The sequence below is a fragment of the Henckelia pumila genome, chromosome 3, assembly GCF_033568475.1.
Source record: "Henckelia pumila isolate YLH828 chromosome 3, ASM3356847v2, whole genome shotgun sequence".
Lineage (NCBI taxonomy): Eukaryota > Viridiplantae > Streptophyta > Magnoliopsida > Lamiales > Gesneriaceae > Henckelia > Henckelia pumila.
This window is the reverse complement of record NC_133122.1, coordinates 80,239,558-80,255,429: the sequence shown is the minus strand read 5'-3', so window position 1 is coordinate 80,255,429 and position 15,872 is coordinate 80,239,558. Positions and strand designations below refer to the sequence as shown.

At 31.3% G+C, this 15,872-nt stretch overlaps 1 non-coding gene across 1 annotated transcript; it reads right to left on the bottom strand.

Annotated features, from left to right (window-relative positions):
- Positions 1 to 949: 949 nt before the first annotated feature.
- LOC140894051 (small nucleolar RNA R71) lies at positions 950 to 1,060 on the bottom strand. The gene has a single exon (XR_012153604.1). It is a non-coding gene; the product is annotated as a small nucleolar RNA R71 (small nucleolar RNA).
- Positions 1,061 to 15,872: the final 14,812 nt, after the last annotated feature.

The window sequence follows — 15,872 nt, the reverse complement described above, 5'->3', positions numbered from 1 at the left end:
ATCTAACATTTACTTTTATGTCAATTTATATTTATGCATTTATATATATATTATGGGTACCATGTATTAAATATCGACTGATATTAATATAGTGGAAACTATATTATATGATATACTTGTTTAAATATTTCATTGTTCTTTTATGTTTATTCTTATTTTAGTTTCTTTTATTTATTAAGCAATCTTAAATAAACCAACAATGAACCTTTGAAACCTTGATAATTTTATAATTTGTGTATTTGAAGTTTTATAATAATATTTTCATCTATAATATATTATTGCTAAAATTAAACTTACAACATCCTCTCCGTGGATCGATCTCGTACTTACGAGTATATTACTTGCAGACAACCTACACTTGGGTGAATTACAATTTAAGTTGTAGCAAGTTTTTGGCGCCGTTGCCGGGGAGGTATAAATTAAGTTTAATTTTGTTATTATGTAAATAGTATGTTGTTTTTAATTGTATGATTGTTTGGAGTCGTAAACAAAGTGGTAGACTTGTTCGAGTAACTGAAAATATTTTAAACATGGACGATAATTCTAATAATCAAGATGATAATAATAATAATCATCATCATCAAGAACATGAACAACCAAGAACACTTAGGCACCATATGAATCCAATAAGAACTAGTACACCATCTTGTTTAGTTTTTCCTCCTGATGCATCTAATTTCAATTTTAAGCCACAAGTCATTCAACTTTTACCAAATTTTCATGGCTTAGATTCTGAAAATCCATATTTGCATTTAAGAGAATTTGAGGAGGTTTGCAACACTTATAATGATCAAAATTGTAGCATGGATACTGTTCGATTAAAGCTTTTCCCTTTTTCCTTAAAAGATAAAGCTAAAACATGGTTGCAAAATTTGAGATCAAGTTCAATAAGATCATGGGAAGAAATGCAACAACAATTTCTAAAAAAGTTTTTTCCTTCCCATAGAACAAACTCTTTTAAAAGACAAATTACAACTTTTTCTCAAAAACAAGGGGAAACATTTTATCAATGTTGGGATAGATATAAAGAGTTACTTAATACATGCCCACATCATGGTTTTGAAATATGGAGAATAGTTTCTCACTTTTATGAAGGTTTAATACCTAAAGATAGGCAAATGATAGAATTCATGTGTAATGGAACTTTTGAAGATAAAAACCCAAATGAAGCTATGGAATATTTGGAGTCATTAGCAGAAAATGCTCAAAATTGGGATAATATAGGCTCAATTGAACCACCAAGTAAAACCAATAATTCAACAAATGGGGGTGGTATTTATCATCTTAAAGATGATGTAGATGTTCAAGCTAAACTTGCATCTTTAGCAAGAAAAAATCGAGTCATTAGAAATGAAAAAGAGTGATCAATTAAAAAGTGTTCAAGAAATTGTTTGTCATATATGTGACACACATGATCATCTTACAAAAAATTGTCCTACTTTGCCTTCATTTAAAGAATGTCTCCATGAACAAGCCAATTATGTTAACAATTTTAAAAAACCAACATTAGATCCTTTTTCACAAACATACAATCCTGGTTGGAGAAATCATCCCAATTTTAGTTGGAGGAACGATAATAATGCACAACCTTCACAACAACCTTTTCAAAATAACCAAAATCATCAAGGTTATGCTCCTTATATCCCACCTCCAAGAAAAAATTTTGAAGATGAAATCCATGCATACATTCAAAAGCAAGAGTCTATTAATATTCAAAACATTCAATCTATGAATGATTTAAAAGAAACTCTTGCAAAATTTGCATCTGCACTTAATATTCATGAAAAAGGAAAATTTCCATCTCAACCACAACCTAATCCTAAAAATCAAAATCAAGAAAAATTTGATCAAGTAAAATATGTTATTACTCTTAGAAGTGGTAAAATAGTTAATGATCCATATAGTGATGAAAACAAAGATCAATTAAACTCAAAGAATAAGGATTCAAATCCTGATACTTTTGAGAAAGATGATGCTTTGAGTCCTAAAAATAAGAAAATTGATGATAAAATAAATAAACATGTTCCTTTTCCTCATGCATTAGTAAATAATAAAAAACAAAAAAATGATTCTGATATTTATGAAGTTTTTAAACAAGTAAAAATAAATATTCCATTATTAGATGCTATTAAACAAGTGCCTTCTTATGCAAAGTTTTTAAAAGATTTATGTACTGTAAAAAGACAATTTCATGTAAAGAAGAAAGCATTCTTAACGGAGCAAGTAAGTTCTATTATTCAAAATAATTCTACCTTGAAATATAAAGATCCCGGTTGTCCAACAATTTCATGTATTATTGGAAAAAATAAAATTAAAAAAGCTTTGTTAGATTTGGGAGCAAGTGTGAATTTAATTCCTTATTCAGTTTATGAAAAGCTTAAGTTGGGAGATTTAAAACCTACATATGTTACTCTTTTACTAGCCGATAGGTCAATCAAAATACCTAGAGGTATCGTAGAAGATGTGTTAGTTCAAGTCGATAAATTCATATATCCTGTGGATTTTATTGTCTTGGATACACAACCAATAGAAGTACATAACGAAATTCCAGTAATATTGGGACGTCCATTTCTAGCAACTTCAAATGCTTTAATTAATTGTCGAAATGGAATAATGAAATTGTCTTTTGGAAATATGACTTTAGAACTTAATGTGTTCAATTTATGTAAACAACCAAGTATTAGTGAAGATGAAGATGATAATGCAATAGAAACAATTGTGGAAGAAAATATACACCAAGAAAACTTAAATCAACAATCTGAAGTTTGTTTAGTGGAAAGTTTTGATTCAAAAAATGTTTTTAAATCAAAGTTATTTGAAGAAATTAATGAACTTGAAGAAGTAAAAGAAAATGATCATCCAAAACATGAATTAAAACCCTTTCCAATAGAACTAAAATATGCTTTTCTTGGTGAAAATCAAACATATCCTATTGTAATATCTTCTACCCTCTTACCAAAACAAGAAGAAGATGTAATAACACTACTTAAAAAACACAAAAATGCAATTGGATGGACTTTGCAAGATATAAAAGGTATAAATCCTTTAATCTGCACACATAGAATTCACTTGGAAGAAAATGCTAAAACATATCAACAACCACAAAGAAGATTAAATCCACACATGAAAGAAGTTGTTAAAAATGAAGTTTTAAAACTATTAGATGCCGGAATTATTTATCCAATCTCGGATAGTAAATGGGTAAGTCCAACACAAGTAGTACCAAAAAAATCAGGCATCACTGTTATAAAAAATGAAAAGGGAGAATTATTACAAGCTAGGATTCCATCTAGTTGGCGTATGTGCATTGATTATAGAAAATTAAATGATGCAACTAGAAAAGATCACTTTTCGTTACCATTTTTAGATCAAATTTTAGATAAAGTGGCAGGTAATCCTTATTATTGTTTTCTTGATGGGTATTCGGGGTATTATCAAATACCAATATCATTAGAAGATCAAGAAAAAACTACTTTCACTTGTCCGTTCGAAAATTTTGCTTTTAAAAGAATGCCATTTGGTTTATGTAATGCCCCGGCTACTTTCCAAAGATGCATGCTAAGTATTTTTAGTGACATGATTGAAGAATTTGTGGAAGTTTTTATGGATGATATAACTGTTTTTAGAAACTCATTTGAAAACTGTCTTAAAAATTTGGAAGAAGTTTTAAAAAGATGTGAAGAAAAAATTTTTGTTTTAAATTGGGAAAAATGTCACTACATGGTTAAATCCGGAATTGTGTTAGGGCATGTCATATCTGAAAAAGGAATTGAAGTTGATAAAGCTAAGGTTGATGTTATTGCTAATCTACCATCACCAAACACGATCAAAGAAATTTGATCATTTTTGGGTCATGCGGGATTTTATAGAAGATTTATAAAAATTTTTAGCATAATATCGAAACCAATTTCAAATCTTTTAACAAAAGATGCACAATTTGAATGGACTCAAGAATGTGAAACTGCTTTTAAAAAAATAATTAATCTTTTAACTACATCACCTATTTTACAACCTCCTGATTGGTCTTTACCATTTGAATTAATGTGTGATGCAAGTGATTATGTTGTAGGAGCCGTGTTAGGACAAAGAAAAGAAGGTAAACCTTATGTGATCTATTATGCAAGTAGAACCTTAAATAGTGCTCAAATAAATTATTCAACAACTGAAAAAGAATTACTTTCAGTAGTGTTTGCATTAGATAAATTTTCGATCCTATTTAATTGGTTCTACTATTGTTTACACTGATCATTTTGCCATAAAATATTTATCAAATAAACAAGATGCTAAGCCGAGATTAATAAGATGGATTTTGTTGTTACAAGAATTTGATCTTGTAATAAAAGATAAAAAAGGAAAAGAAAATGTAGTAGCCGATCATTTATCAAGAATAATTTCTGAATCATCTCAAAATGAAATATTTACCAATAAAATGAAAATTTTCCGGATGATCAACTATTTTATGCTACTACTATGCCTTGGTTTGCTAATATTGTAAATTTTCTTGTGACAAATAAAATGCCTTCTCATTGGAGTTCACAAGATAAAAATAAATTCTTGAAAGAGGTCAAAAAATTTTATTGGGATGATCCTTATTTTTTTAAGTATTGTCCTGATCAAATTTTTCGACGATGCATACCCGACAATGAGGTAAGTAGTGTCATTAAATTTTGTCATTCTGAGGCATGTGGAGGTCATTTTTCGTCGAAGAAAACAGCTGCAAAAATCTTTCAATGTGGATTTTATTGGCCTTCTTTATTCAAAGATACACATTCATTTTGCAAATCTTGTGAAAATTGTCAGAAAATGGGTTCAATTTCAAAACGAAACATGATGCCTTTAAATCCAATCATGATTATTGAAATATTTGACAGTTGGGGAATAGATTTTATGTTTCCATTTCCATTATCTTTTGGATTCACTTATATTTTAGTAGCTGTCGATTATGTTTCAAAATGGATTGAAGCAATTGCATGTAGAACTAATGATCATAAAGTTGTGATAAAATTTTTGAAAGAAAATATTTTTAGTCGATTTGGAATACCTAGAGCTATAATAAGTGATGGGGGATGTCATTTTATAAATAAATCATTTTCTTCGTTGTTAAGAAAATATGGTATTACACATAAAGTTTCTACTCCATATCACCCTCAAACAAATGGTCAGGTTGAACTTGCAAATAAAGAAATAAAACAAATTTTGGAAAAAACAGTCAATCCAAATCGAAAAGAGTGGTCTTTAAGATTAAGTGATGCATTTTGGGCATATAGAACTGCATTTAAAACATCATTGGGGATGTCACCATATAGATTAGTTTTTGGAAAGCATTGTCATTTACCTGTTGAAATTGAACATAAAGCTTATTGGGCAATTAAAGCGTTTAATACTAATTTAGATGATGCATCTAAATCAAGAAAATTGCAATTAAATGAACTAGAAGAATTAAGAAATGATGCATATGAAAATGCAAAGATTTATAAAGATAAAACAAAAGCATTTCATGATAAAAATATTATGAGGAAATCTTTTGAAATCGGACAAAAAGTTTTACTTTATAATTCTTGCTTGCATTTGTTTCCAGGAAAACTTAGATCGCGATGGTCTGGACCATTTATTGTTAAATTTGTCTATCCTCATGGTGCTGTTGATGTTGAAAATCCTAAAAATAATAATGTATTTAAAGTTAATGGGCAAAGACTTAAACCGTTTATAGAAAATGAAGTTCTTAATGAAGAGTTTATGCCTTTATATGATCCAACTTAATTGTTACTTATATTTTTATTTTATTTTTGCAGAATTGAGTTCACTTCCCGGTTAAGTGGCGGATAACGGTACTCCGTGACTACTTTCAGTCGGTTTTATTTCAATTTCCCAAAATAATTGAATATATATATATATATATATATATATATATATATAAATATATATATTATGTATGAAGCTATCAAAAAACTTGGTAAATATTTTCCATCTGTTTCTAAAAAAGTTCTGAGAATAATTTATGAAGGCAGATGTGAAAGATTGAGAATGCTTATGCAAAAAGGAATCCCGGAGGATATTCGTCTTATAATTGAAGCCAAGGTTCGATTAGGTGGTGAAGTTCCAAAATTCTTACTTGTTCGAAATATGTCTGGACTAGGAAAAAGTACCTATGCGAAGAAAAGAAGGGCTAAAAGGTTAGATGTTTGTCATAATTATGCCAGATGGACTTGTAATAGACAATGCAGATCTTTGGGATATGTTTCCACAAATAGAGAAGATAAAATTGATTTCATTAAGAATGGGATGAGTAAAGAGTCATTGGATGATATCTCATTGACTCTTGAGACGCATTCTAGTGGAGATGTACAAGGTCAACTTCTCCGTTTATGGAAACTATTCCAAGCGCAGCGTCATGGTGATGGTCTTGGGAATCTGACTAAAAAAGACCCTATTTGCCAATTTATAAGAAAATTGGATGGTAAGCCAACCCTCGACTCATAAATATTAAAGGAACACTGTGAGCCACAATCACATCACTGTTTATACGCATGCATGTTATTATTATATATTATTTATTTTTTTTTTACTATTTTCATCATTTTGTTCACATCTGTATTCCTATTTCTGTCTTATTCCTTGTTTTCCTTATAAAATCACTCAACTCTCTCTATATTTTTTTTTTTAAAAAAGAAAAAAAACATGACAGGATCTTCTTCACAAAAATTGAAAAATATTTGTGTCTTTTGTGGTTCTAATACTGGAAAGAATGAAATATTTGTTGATGCAGCAATTAATCTTGGAAAAAAGTTAGCAGAGAGAAAAATTCACTTGGTTTACGGAGGAGGCAATATTGGGTTAATGGGATCTATTTCAACAGCAGCTCATCTTGGAGGTAGTCAGGTTTTGGGTATTATTCCTACAGCTTTAGCTGAAGGAAATATTACAGGTGTTACGGTTGGGGAAGAGTTGAAAGTTTCATCAATGTACGATAGAATAACTAAAATGATAGAAAATTCTGATGCTTTTATTGCCTTACCTGGTGGTTTTGGTACTTTAGAAGAAATTTTTCATGTTGTTTCTTGGGCACAACTGAATATCCATAATAAACCTGTTGGCTTGTTGAATATCAATAACTATTATGATGGTTTGTTGACTTTTCTCGATGTATCCGTGGAACAAAATTTTATTTCAGAAAATTCACGAAGGATGCTCATCTCTGCTTCAAATGAAGACCAATTAATTGATGATCTCCAAGCTTTTGTTCATCAACCTGATTCAGCTATAACAAAGATCAATTGGTCTCAACCAACCAGTAAGAAAAGAAAACTGGATCATTGATTCAACATGTCATGAAATGGTTTGTGTTTGTTCCTCATCTTCAATAATTCCAGGTGATATCTCTTTCATCATGTACTCTTTTTTTTCTTAAAAAAAAATAAAATAAAAATTAAAAACAATGTCATATTCAGGTTTGGGGGAGGGTTTATCTCTAAAAAAAAAAAAAAAAAATTTAAAATTTAAAAAAAAAATATATTTCTATAATAATATTTATTTTTCTTTTTCAATGGCAGAGTAAGGAGTCAAAAACTCCTGACGCGCATTAGTTTTTATTTATCATCTTATCACAATAGATTAGATTTTAATATTTCGTATATATTTAAATTGCAAACTACTAAGAAAATGAAGTCTTTTTGTATAGATGTTTATTTATTCTTCTTTTTATCAATTTAATAGAAAATATAATTGATGGGATATAAGTTATAAATAATATATAATTGTGTGTTTTCAAATACATATTTTCTAAAACTTTTATGAGTATAATTAAAGTGATATTGATTGAATAAATAATAACATGTATAATTGAGGGAATTAATTTGTAAAAGTGCAATAGTTACTCACATAAATTTTGTGAGTGAGGGGTAAGAATTGAGAAAACAACTTATAAGCTTTTATTGATTATTAAGAAATGGTTGATTACTAGATTAAACCCATTTTGAAAAAAAAAAATGAAAAATGAAAATTGGCTGCAAAGTTGTTTGAAGTTTGATTGTAAAGATGTAGAGTATTAATATCTCTACTATAATTATTAATGTAATAGATTTACCTCATAAAAAATAAAAAAATAAATAAACTTTGAAAAAAAAAATGTTACATTTTCAAAGTTTATTGGAGGTATTTGATTATGTAAAAACAATTTTGCAGCCAAGCAAAAAACAAAAAAAAACAAAAAAAAACCAAGAAAAAAAAAACAAAAAAAACAAAAAAACAAAAAAAACAAAAAAAAAAAACAAAAAAAAATGGGTTTATTCTTTGTCAATCATCCTATCTTATTTTCAATATTAGGTTATTTGATTGTCTGCTTTACTAGCCATTTTCAGAGAGTGTATAATTTTCTTCCAACTCCATGAGTGAAAAACAACTATATATGAAATACTTTAACCCGAGAGAATATGGAGTTGAGACTTTTACATTAATATTCCTGATGATATACATGTTATGAAAATGATTTCTATTATCCTTTTAATTATATTATTCTCAAAGTTTTTAGAAAATATTTATGTAAAAAAAAAAATTATATATATTTAATATTTTGATATTGTGTGAAATATATATGTATAGCCCATCCAATTACATATTAATATATTGATTGATAATGAGATTTATAAATAAACATATGATCTCCTCACAAGTGTGTTTTTAAAATTTCAAAGTTTGCAAATTTGAATATATATATTAAGGAATAAAAATCTAACTTGTGATTTTATGATATTTTATGATATTTTATGATATTTTATTACTAAGGGACTAGTAATTAGCCGGTTTGGGGGTGTGATGAAACTTAAAATTTGTAATTATTTATATGTTAAAAAGTGTGTTTTAAAATTTAAGTTTAATTAAAATTATGAAGTTGTATTATTTTAGTGTTATGTGTTTATATTTAAATGTTTTACTAAAATGTTGTATTTTACGGTTTGCGCAGGTTTGGTAAAAATAAAATTACTCAAGCTACAGAGGTCATAATGGAGTAATCTCAAAACCTGTAAAATCACAAAAGAGGCATCTTCAACTTTGTAGAAGACAAGAAATTCCAAAAACTTCATTAAGATGATCAAAATAATCAAACATCAAAATGAAGATAGATTTACTTTTACTATGACCAGCTTGGAGTAAAAATATCATAAGTATTTCATATTTTATCCAAAAGGGGTGAATGAGTTGTCCAAACACATCTACACAAAATATCCTACGTGTTCTATGTTGAAAAGAAAGGCTGAATCGGTGGTCTAAGACATCAAACATGCCAATTAAAGTTGGGTCATGGTATTGACATTCAAGGAGACAAGCACCCACCAACTTTACTATTTCACATTTAATGAGCCTTGGACTCTTTATCTCATTTGGCCTATAAATAGATGTGTGTTGTATAAGCTTTGTAGTGTGCAAGAGTGGAGAGAATTCTTCATTTGTAAAATAAATATTGTGTGTGTGAGAATAAAAGTTTGAGTGTGCAAGTTTCTCAAGTTCAAGTATGAAATTTCTTTTATCTTTATTCTTGAGTTTCATGTTCATGGAAAGCTAAATCTATTTATGTCAAGGTGAAAAGGTTTCATTGTTGGTCAAGTAAGATTGTTTATATTTTGTATATTCTTTTCTTTTCTATTTTATTTTTACTAATTGATCTTTATTTGTAGGTATAATTTTGGATGATTTGTTGTTATCTATTTACATCAAATGCTTGGTACCTTGAATGTGGTTACCTTGATTTGTTGTCAAATATGATACAATAAAGACTACAATAATTATATACTATAAATATATGTATCTATTTATAATAAAGTCATATATATTATTTAGACGATAGCATGGCACTGTCGGTTGTTCTAAATAATATATTGTGATTTGAACTAACATTTACTTTCTCGCATATAACATTTACTTTTCCGCAACTAACATTTACTTTATCGCACATAAAGTCATATATTTTATTTAGACGATAGCGTGGCTCTGCCGGTTGTTCTAAATGAAATATTGTGATTTGATCTAACATTTAATTTTATGTCAATTTATATTTATGCATTTATATATATATTATGGGTACCATGTATTAAATATCGACTGATATTAATATAGTGGGAACTATATTATATGATATACTTGTTTAAATATTTTATTGTTCTTTTATGTTTATTCTTATTTTAGTTTCTTTTATTTATTAAGCAATCTTAAATAAACCAACAATGAACCTTTGAAACCTTGACAATTTTATAATTTGTGTATTTGAAGTTTTATAATAATATTTTCATCTATAATATATTATTGCTAAAATTAAACTTACAACATCCTCTCCGTGGATCGATCTCGTACTCACGAGTATATTACTTGCAGACAACCTACACTTGGGTGAATTACAATTTAAGTTGTAGCACTAACCTTGCGACTTCTTGTCATCACCTGCAAATCATTGCAAATGTGAGATCCACATCCGGTATCCAATACCCAAGAAGTAGTATTATGTGAAACATTTATTTCAATATAAAACATACCCTTCGCAGTTCGCAACTGCTCAAGATATTCCTTGCAGTTATGTTTTCAATGACTGGGTTTCTTGCAGTGATGACAAACATCCTTGGATTTTTCCATGTTTGAAGCCATTGTCTTGTTCTTCTTCTCGCGTCCGGTTTTCTTGGATGGGGCAGAACGTTTCTTATCCTTTGTACTTGGCCCCTTCTTAGCAGAAGAAGAGGAGCCCACCAAGAGAACCGGTTTATCCTTATTTAAAGTGGCTTCATAAGTTACAAGCATATTGACCATCTTTTCAAGGGAGGCCTCTATCTTGTTCATATTAAAATTCACCACAAAACCGTCAAACGATGAAGAAAGAGAGAGAAGTAATAAGTCCACATTGAGTTCATGCTCCAATACCAATTCAAGCGTTACCAACATCTGAATGAGACAAATCACGCGTACCCCATGATCACGGACCGAAGTCCCTTCACGCATGCGACACGTCATTAACTCTTTTACAGTAGCGAACCTCTCAGCTCTCGATTGAGCCCCAAAAAGTTCCTTGAGTTGTACGTGAATGTCAGCAGCATTCACAGTATCCTCAAATCGCCTCTGGAGTTCATCAGACATCGAAGCTTGCATATAGCATTTGGCCTTGATATCATGGTCCCACCATTTATCAAGTTTTGCCAACTCTTCCGGACTTATATCAGCTGGTGCTTCCTTCGGAGAAGATTTTTCTAACACGTAGAACATCTTCTCCGAGGTCAAGACAATCTTCAACTTACGGAACCATTCCGAATAGTTTGCTCCAGTTAGTTTGTTTTGTTCGAGAATAGAGAATAGTGGATTGCGCAAATTCATCTTAATGAAATACTGAAAAGAAACAGACAATAATCAGTGATTGTTTAATTAATTTACTAAGACATAAAATAAGGCAAAATTTATTTTATGAATCTCACTCCCACTATTTTAACGATTTCACTACCCTCTAGTGAAAACGAGAAACATTTTCTTTAGTGGGAACATGAAGTCTAATTGACAAACTATAGTCCCGAATAATATCAGCCAACCATAATTTTCAAAAGGTAGAGCTCAATTGCATCCAAAGCAACCTCCATGTTTTTACCTCATGTCCAATAATGGCCCAATAATATGACGCCGTTTATTGTGACACGTCAAGATGACCCATCAATATTAAGTTGTGATGGAAGGTCGCCATGTGGATCCCCAATAATATGAGCCAATCCCATGGGAGTTCCATCCAACTTACAACATGTGTCGATCCAATGTACAGCTTTCCGACGAACGGGCCCCCGTATCCGCTGGTAGCATCTCATACATTGATCGTTGATGGAAGGTAGGAACATATAAACAATATTTAAATTTCCTTTATTTATCTTGATATCAATTTTAAATCATATTTAAAATGAGGGATTTTTAATTTTGAAATTTTTCTCATCATTTAAAATTTGTATGCTTGCGGGATTCATACAATTTAGTCTAAATATGCATACAACGATAATATCATATATTATATTTTAGGATGATCGATTCCATTACTAATCGACCCGTGTTTGCCAATCACGAGTCTAAGTCCAATCCTAGGTGATATGTAAGTATGCAATGCAATCCTATTACGTTGTGCTTCCAATTTACATTTCTTCAGTCTTTATCATTGCTTGCTGGTCCCACCTCCATCTTCAAAATCTCCCACTATTTCTAGTGAATTTACAATAAATTACTATGACAATTAAAGGGATACATTATAGGGGTGGAAACGGGCCATAAACCAGGCCCAGTTTTATTACAAATGATAAAATCAAATTTTGGGCCATAAACCAGGCCCATTAATAAAATCCAACAATCAATAATAAAGCCAAATGTAAACAACCTAACATACACCTATAATATTGGTCATGGCAATCGATCATCCTTATCCAATAATATTTAATTCAAAAATTAATTTATTGGACATCATGCAATGTCAATAAATATAAATAGATAAAATCATATTTCATACATAAAATCATATTTTATTATAAATTGTACCAAAATTAATAATTAAAGATTTAATTTATTGGATTAAATTTTAAATTTCCAAAATTCAAAATTTATCCAAAAATTAATTTTCTTAGTTTTTAAAAAAATTTTGGGCTCAAACAATTTTGACCCATTTCCTCGTGGACCAACTGAAACAATTTTCAATCGGGCCAAAAACTGGGCCCAAAACCATTTTGGGCTAGAATACATAATTCACGAAAATTTAATTTTTTTTTAATAAAAAGAATTTGTGGGCAGCCCGGGACAATCCCGGGCTGCCCGCCCGTCGCTGGGCTGGACTCGTCCAGCCCAGCTGCGCGGGCTAGGGCAACGCTTGCCCTAGCTCGCGCAGGGCTGCTGCGTGCATCCCATCTGCGCAGGGCTGCACGCGGCGCTGCTCGCTGCCTTCGGGCAGAGGGCAGCCCCTGAAATTTTTTTTTTCTTTTTCGTTTTATTTTTCTGAAAAATCGAGGCTTTGTACAATCGATCAAATTTTAATCGTAAAATCCGAGAACAGCCTGTCTCTGATACCACTGTTGGAACACGGTCGTTCTCCGAATCAAAAGAAAGTGATATCCGGTGCAGCGAAAGTTTTAAAATTTTATATGGAACGATTCCATATGGATATCAAATTCCTACGATTAAAATTGATAACATAAAATTTAAACAATATAAATTTTACCTTAAATTCTCGAAGCGAGATTATGGACTCCAACAGATTAAACTGCTCTTCTTGTATATCCCAGGAACTGATGAACGAACTATTCTTCCATCAGGTCCACGAACAGAAGTTTAATCCCTCTGATAGACTGCACTAGAAAGTCTATCAGAAGTTTCTACGAAGAGATAGAATAGATATGATCTGTTAAATCAGTCTGCAAATTCAAAAATTTACAGACTGAATTTTTGAACACTGTGACAGGGAGAGGGAGGGGTCAACCGAAAACCCTAATAGAGAGCTCTCTAGGTTTTCGAAATTATGGCCTGTGTTGTCGTAATTTCTGCACTGCAATAACTTATTTATAATGTGGGCTGCTAACAGCTTAGGGCCCATTATTCATAAGTTCAAGCCTGACAAGCAAAGCCCGCATGTTCAGAAATTAATATAAAATTCATCGTGACTCAGATTGATAAACCAATTTCACCAATGTGCACAGAAACCATTTCTGCATCTTTTAAAGTCAAGATAAATTTTCTGAATCCGAATTCAGTGATTTCCAAAATGTCCATCACTATGTCATTTTAGGAAATCTTACTCCCTCTTTTTTTAAATAAGAAGTCCCACTTCTTTATTCACGAAATTTAACTCTTTAAATTTAATTATCTCAACGGGAATTAAAAATCCGTTACTTGTGTGACCCTCAATGGTTCAGGGATACAGCTAGCCGTGGGCTCACAACTCCTTGTGACTCGGAACAACAATTTCCGACTTGCCCATCGAATCATGGTAAGAGCGCCTAGCAACATCGCCCCATGATTTCCTAGGTATCACTGATAGTGCCTGCAAGAACCAATAGATTTTGGTTAGCGTACAGTACGGTCCCTTCATCCATATATCCCGATCGAATCAACAACCATTGGTAAATCGAGAGTCATTCGAGATTCGATAACTATGCAATGCATCTTGAAGATCAAATAGTGACATCGCATGTGCTACTAGGAAACCAAGTAACCTAAAATACATCATGTACTCTGGCCAGAGATTCGTCACACTAATATCTCCTCAGATTGCATAGGATATCCACACTTGCAAGTATGTGGTGAATCCTTGACAACAAAGCATCGACTCCTATATGTGTCGTAACTGTACCCAATCCCGACACCTGATGACCCCAATAGAGTCGGTAAACGAGTCAAAGTACAGTACTAGCATATAGAGTCTCAATGATGTTTCAAGTAGTAAGGACTAATAATGTACAACCAAAACCGCAGACTTTATCCACTCGATAAGTGATAACCACTTGGAAAGTCCGGATAGGGTAGTTCGATCATTCATCATATGAATATCCATTTGTATGCTTTGAACATCTCTATGTTCCATACCAATGAAACGTGGTACTCGGCATCGCAAATGCTAGTCTCAATCTCGAGCGATCCTTATCCTTATTAACGGACGGCTCAATCGACTAGGAACTGTTTAGAATATACAGTGACTATAAGATGTGTTTCATGATAGCCATCCCCATGTGCTACCACATCTTTCATACACTATAGTATATTCAAGGTCTTCATCTAAACATCTTATAGTATGTCACAATATAATAATATGATAAAAGATAAAGTAAATGCCATTATAAAAGTGTAAATTATATTAACCAAAAGATTGTTTATACATAGAGTCATAAAAGCCCTTAGCCACAAGTTGGCTCACCGGGCACCCACTCTTTCACAGATCACATCTCCAAGTGCGATAGCACATGGCCTTCTTCAACAGCCCATGAATCTTCTCAAGCGCGCAGATGTGCCATTTCTTCCGCAAATGCGCGAATTTCTTTTTTCAATTTCTGCCCTCCTACTGCACAAGAACATTCTTCATCTTCTTTCTTGATTTTTTTCCTTTGTTCCTAAATTAAATAAAAGACAATGATTAGGAACTATACAATACATTTAATCATTCCAATTACACCTAATCAACACAAATTAAATCAATTAAACATAGGGAAATATCATCACATCAAACTCTCCAATACTTAAAAACACAAAACCAAGAATAATTTTGATCTCATAATCCATAACAAAAATAACCATGATTTTCACATTTGTGCCTCAGATATTAACTCAATGCATGATCAAGAAAGACGTTAAAATGCTAACAACGGAACAAGTTCAATATCCAGACATTCAACTAGAGATATAGACCCGAACGTGTTTGTGTGTTTGGTCATTAACAAGTGTCATACACACTTCACAGATCCATTCAATGTAAAACCCACAATAGCTCAAGTTCGTACCAACAAATCAAATTAAACCATTGAGAAGTTATATAGTATTTTCACTTGTCCGAGTAATTGCACCCGGGTATCCTGATCAACTCCATACATTCTCATCCATATTTAGCTCTTGGAATTTGTAGGACTAGAATTTCAATCCCCATTCCAATGCCTCCCCTCACCTTACTAACTCCATTCTTTGCTTTTTTTTTCTTTTTTTCGATTAAGCTCAAAAGGGAGGTTTATAGGCTAGCGACTTCCTAAGACTATCACAAGGCTCACACGACCTTCACTATGTCATATACAACTCACAAGCCATGAATCATGTGTGCTAAAGAATATTCAAGAACCATATCAAAGTCTAATTTGCATTGGAGATCAAAGTTTTCCAAAGTTAGCAAATCATCTATTTTC